The sequence below is a fragment of the Zerene cesonia genome, unplaced genomic scaffold (assembly GCF_012273895.1).
Source record: "Zerene cesonia ecotype Mississippi unplaced genomic scaffold, Zerene_cesonia_1.1 Zces_u002, whole genome shotgun sequence".
In the NCBI taxonomy this organism is placed as follows: domain Eukaryota; kingdom Metazoa; phylum Arthropoda; class Insecta; order Lepidoptera; family Pieridae; genus Zerene; species Zerene cesonia.
Genome location: NW_024045132.1, coordinates 853,938 through 859,761, shown reverse-complemented (window position 1 = coordinate 859,761; position 5,824 = coordinate 853,938). Strand labels below are relative to the sequence as shown.

General features: G+C 33.1%; 1 protein-coding gene and 1 non-coding gene across 4 annotated transcripts in view; both read right to left on the bottom strand.

Annotated features, from left to right (window-relative positions):
- Window positions 1-5,456, bottom strand: part of LOC119838406 (sushi, von Willebrand factor type A, EGF and pentraxin domain-containing protein 1) — a 53,137-nt gene extending 47,681 nt beyond the window's left edge. For all 3 annotated transcript variants that reach the window (XM_038364343.1, XM_038364344.1, XM_038364345.1), the window contains exon 1: window positions 5,264-5,456. The gene's annotated coding sequence lies outside the window, so the exon portion shown is untranslated. The remainder of the gene's footprint in view (window positions 1-5,263) is intronic.
- Window positions 1,961-2,033, bottom strand: Trnar-acg. The gene has a single exon. It is a non-coding gene; the product is annotated as a tRNA-Arg (tRNA).
- Window positions 5,457-5,824: the final 368 nt, after the last annotated feature.

The following is a 5,824-nucleotide window of genomic DNA, read 5'->3' as shown; positions in this document are numbered from 1 at the left end:
ATAAATGTTATTTGCAGTTAACAATTTTCTTTTTTCTTTATTACAATATTTATGGCAAGACTAGGTATATATATTGAATGAAGTTAAGTTGATATTGCCATGTACATTTTACGTGTTTGAATTCAATAGATTAACTCTAATTTCTAGCTGTATATGGAGATTTGCCAGGAGCGGAGAAGTGTGTAGTAAATACTTAATTAAATCGCATTCTAAAATGTAAATCTGTTTTAAATATTATAAAACTCGTCTTTATCTAAATCCACTGTTACAATAATGTAAAAACCTACTAAATAAAGATTTATTATTTATTTATTTATTATTATTATTTATATCATGACAACAATATTAATTCGTTAGTCTACTCAGGCTTAGTTTATACAAAAATTATTAGGTAAGGTCTCCCCGTGACCACGCTCGCTGTGTTCGAAACGTCGGGTTAATAATATAATGAATAAATCGCGATTAATATCCGTTAAAGAGTCTTTAATTTCGAAAAATTTAATTAGTTTTAAATTACATAAAAAAATGTACTAAAATGGATGCTTACGGATGATATGCTAAAATACACAACAGCGATGGAATATTATTTTCTATGAATTTCCGAGGCAAACATGCATTTCAACTTATTTTTATACACATATTTATATTATTTGATTTAATGATATATAGTAGTAATAATAAATATACTAGGTATAGATATGAACAGACTATACCACAGATAGCATAATACTATTTACATTGAAATGTTTTAAAGACAGGTGTGTTTGTTTAAGTAAATAAAATACCAATTACTTAGCTGACACACGGTTAGTACTCTTCTCATAGATGAGATCTTTGCAACAGCTTTATCGTGGTACGTAAACGGTTTCAGAAAATTTTATTCATTTTATATGATACTAGCTGCTCCCCGCGGTTTCACTCGCGCAAATTTGTATTCCGTAGGAATGCCGGAATAAAAGTTGCCTATATGTTATTCCAGTTGTCCAGCTATCTACGTACGAAATTTCATTGCAATCAGTTTAGTAGTTTTTGCGTGAAAGAGTAACGAACATACATCCTCACAAACTTTTGCATTTATAATATTGGTAGGATAGGATTAGCGCTTAGGGATCACGTACTTAAAATCGATAAGTTGGGGGTTCGAGAACAGGCGAGCGTGCAGGAAATAAATTGATTTTTCAATTTATATGGGCATGTCCAACACTGCTCGAAATGGTGATGGAAAACATCGTGATGAAACCGACATGTCCAAGAATCAAAAGTTCGACGACATGTGATATCTGCCAACTCATTTAATTCACTACATACATATTATTAATTACATATTATTTGTCGCATAAATATTAAAAAGACTGAACAAATATAAAACTCGCATTTCTATAAAATTGTCTGCATTTAATTCATTCATCTCTGAAACTTACGACTTTGTTTTTTGGTATCGAAAAACAAATACAACTATGGACTTTTCGAAGAATAGTCTTCGATACAATGAGTTGCCACAAACTTAGCTGTCAACAAATGTTTTTAAACAATATTGAGACTTAACAAAAGCAGATAGAGTTCAAAATGTATTTGTAAACAAAAGTGTATTTTATACGACAATGGTTTGCAGACAACGGAAGCAAAGAAACCCTTTGGATAATCAATTTCATTAGTGCTCTTTGTTCAGCAAATAGCGCGGAAAGACTGTCTTATCTCATTTTGTTGTATTTTACAGATGATACAGAACAAATCGATAATTTATTGAAGTAATAAAAACTTGTTGTTTTTCTTTAGTTTATCACAGTTACAATACTTAGCAATACGCGTGTAATACGTAACATTGTTCTCTAGATATACGTGTGTAACAAAAAAAAAAATTTAAATGCTAACATAGGCAATCAATATAATATATATTTTGATAAAATTTACATAGATTGCGTTATAAGATATAATATAAAAATTAATACGAAAAAAAGCTCGATCCTGCCAGGATTCGAACCTGGAATCTTCTGATCCGTAGTCAGACGCGTTATCCGTTGCGCCACAGGACCTTGTACGTACATGGCAAATTTACAAACCGTATTCTAAGTTCGCGTGTTCGATTTAGTGAATAGGCGTAATGTGAAATTGTTGTTTTAAATTAATATTCAGTGAAGCTATTATTTGTGTCAATTAAAAACGTGATTATTTATTAGTGTTTCAGCGAACGCTAATTCTAGCATTGAAAGTCGACACGCGACGAGTGACCTCCTTCGCAGTAACGGACTAGAGTAACTGTAGTCTTGAGTTGCCAGGTGTACTTCCATCCTACTACTCGTATTATATAAGAATAACAAACATTCCGTAAGTTTGATACTCATTGATTTAGAAACGCAGCACAGTAAAGGTTAACAAATTTGTGTCAATACGATCCAAGATGTAATGAGTCGTAATTCTAATTGATAAGAGTCATTTTGAGATGAATCTTTTAATGGTGTTAGCTTCTCACGCAATGCAGGTTGTAATTGGTGGAGACTACTATCTTAATGAAATTCTCAGTTCTATTGACACCTTAACGTTATGTTTATTTTCATGTCCAAAACATTACGTTGCGTTAAACTACTTCATTAATAAATATAATAATGTGATAATTTATTATCAAAAAAAAAACCGTTACCACAGAAATTTTGTTATCATTCGGATATACAAAATTGTAAATAAACATTTGAGAAAATCGTAAGTGTTCTGAAATCTACTGAACGGTATACTTATATATATACAACGCATAAAACATGTATAATGATTTCTGAGTAAACATAATACAAAGACAAAATATTTTTACCCAAATCGGGTCTTTTAAAAATAAGAGCAGCGCCTCGAGGGTTCATCTCCTCAGATTTCATTTATTACTGTGCTTAAACTTGGGAAAATGTTTACTAAGTTAAAGCCAACGTTGTCAAGCTACTTCATAAGAAAAGGAGGTTACGGTTTTCTACTTAGCTATGTGGTTTTACCCGTTTTTATTAAACATTTTAGTTTTGAAGAAGTTACTTCCATAAGTTCCCGTATAAACTTATATGTTTATGCATGACTCAGTATTGATACAATAAAATATACAATACAATAGGTTCATTGTATGGTTGGCAACAGAAAATCGCGTGCACCGTAATGACGTCCTTTTTTATTTGTGGGTGGTTTGGAAAAGTGCATTTGCAGCATTGGAATTGTTTATTTTGAAATGCTTTTTTAGCAATCATGACGTTCGAAACATCAACCGATTTTAATATAAATCTTATATTTATATAAAAACGAATTGTTTGAAAGCAATTAATATAATTAGTTATCTTTTTTAAACGCTCGTATTACCTACGCCTGTATGTGAATATTTTTGTATGTAACGGACTCAATTTTTACAGACAGGACAGATTTTGACAGGTAAGACTTTGTACTTATCAAGGATCGATAACAGTACAATAATTTCATGAGTTTTTCTTATAATTCTGATTAAGATCGCCAATTTAAATAATTTCCTTACCTATACTCTGTTTAGTAAGAGAGACACTTTAGTTACAAATATATTTTTTGTTTTTAGGTTTTTGAAACTATATTAATTATTATTATAACGGGGTTGTTTTGTACTGAGTTGAATAGCACAACCTGTGGTAACATTCTTCCAAGCGTAACACCCCATCTAATAATAGAGTAAGCGTATTCTCATTTATTTCTCGGTAAAGAAAACAACAGTTCAATATCCTATGTGTTACTGGATCTCTTTGTGATAAATGAAACCCTTAATGTACTTTTTCGTCTTCATTTATGGAGTTACGACGTTATATAATAGATTGGATTAAATGTTTTGTAAACGATACATTTTCTCTTAGCTTAATGCAATATGGTAGAAACTATTATTTTGAATTCTTTCAGCACATTTTTACATTCAAGGATTGATTTGTACACTTCTTCATATAACGATGAATTATTAAGGAAACATATGTTATGTAACCTTTGTTATTTGTTTATACCACAAGATTCAAAATTTCTAATGAAATAGATCAAATTCATACACAAACATTATTTTTTGTGATAATTCCGAGTTGTCTAGGGCAATGGCAGCAAGAGCCTCTAATAACTAAATCCTCTTACAACAATAAAGAGTATCAAAGTTCATAAAAAGCTATGCAAGCGAACATTGGCATTACCTCCATTGTTGCATATTGCACCAAGTTTTTGTCTCTCTCATTCTCTTTGATGTATGAACGAGATACTCGGAAGTATTTTCGCGACGTGTGGCTAGAATAATGCGGCCACCGTGGAGCAATATCACAATTAGCTAACTTGGCTCGCTCGAGCTGCCACAGGTTGGAATTCTGATGAGATTCCGCCGCTTTGACTATATTTTAAAATTAATAATGCGATATGACACTGCTTTGAGCGTTACAACTGGTTTTATTTATCGCACTACGAATTCCCGCCAGTTACGTTTATTTTTCTAGTTAGAATATTTCTCATTAGATTGATTGTACTGTTTTTAGTAGTATATTAAATTACATAATTCTAATAAACAGTATATTTCGAGTCCAAACGTTTCTCATTTGAGTTTTAATAGCAGTAGTGAAAACGATTGATCAATCAACAATTCAATGAAACAATTTCTATACCTATTTTTTCAGTTTCTTATTTTCGTAGAACGTTCTCGAAAACGAACGTTAAAAATATTTAAATGATTTATTGTAAACAGGTTGAGGGTAGGAACAGGAAACACTTAGATAAATAATACGAGGGAGAGCGTGGCGGTAAACAGACCGGTTAAACGCAAGATGTGCACTTTGCAGTGTCCTCGTTTGGCGCTGTAAACATTGCTTATGCATCGCCTTTTTAAAAACAAGTCTAATAAATCCACATCAAGTTTTTGGTCAAACATTCTAGAACGCTCGCAAAGAAATATACCAAACATTTCAATTCAGGCTTTGTTTGCGTGGCAGACAGGAAGTGTGTCGAATATATTTTTAGCTTACGAAACCACCAACATTATCGAGCTTAAAAAAGCTTGAGCGCGTTGATGTCTTCCCTTCTTACGTGAACATTAGCCTTAAGTTACATCATGTAACAGCGAGCCAGCGAAAAAGTATTAAACGTTTACATTAGCAACGAAACTCGGAAGAAAGTTGTCTACGAAAGCGGTCTCACGAGATTGGAATTTTGGTTGTGAACCGCACCCACCTGCTAGCACCTGAACCAAAAGTGTGCCACTCAGATCAGAACTTTCACATCGGCGTAAATTATCACAATGCTGTGTACTAACCTTATACACGCCGCGGGGCGTTCCAAAATTTAAAATCCGGTTACACTATCAGGGGTTGGGGTTAACGCACGGGCACTGTGCTGTAACACAAGTCACTTCACTGGAGTCACAATGTCTGCCGCATGGTCGGCAGGCCGGTACGGTCGGGACGGCCGCCAGGTCAGCACTGAGGCGGAGGCTTTCTTCGAGACACGCGCGCGCGCAGGTAAGAATGAGAACGTCACTACACTGACGGGTTACCGTTGTGTGCGTCGGATTAAAGCAGCTACATGGCTCGTTTTATAATGTTCAGCTAATGAAGTATTTAGCTTTTGTTTAATTGATTTCTAGAAAAGCTGCTTTTGTCATTGGTTTATGAGAATTACGTATTTAATAAAAGATTTACAATAATAAATTAAGTCAGGTGATTTAAAAAGTTTTTTGTGCAACTGAATCCTCTCTCAACATACAAATTTGAATTATACCCATATTAAGTGAATTCATACAAACACAGTAAATACATAACCTAACATTATTCTGAATTACGAGTATTCAACTACAAAAACTTAACGAACACTGAAC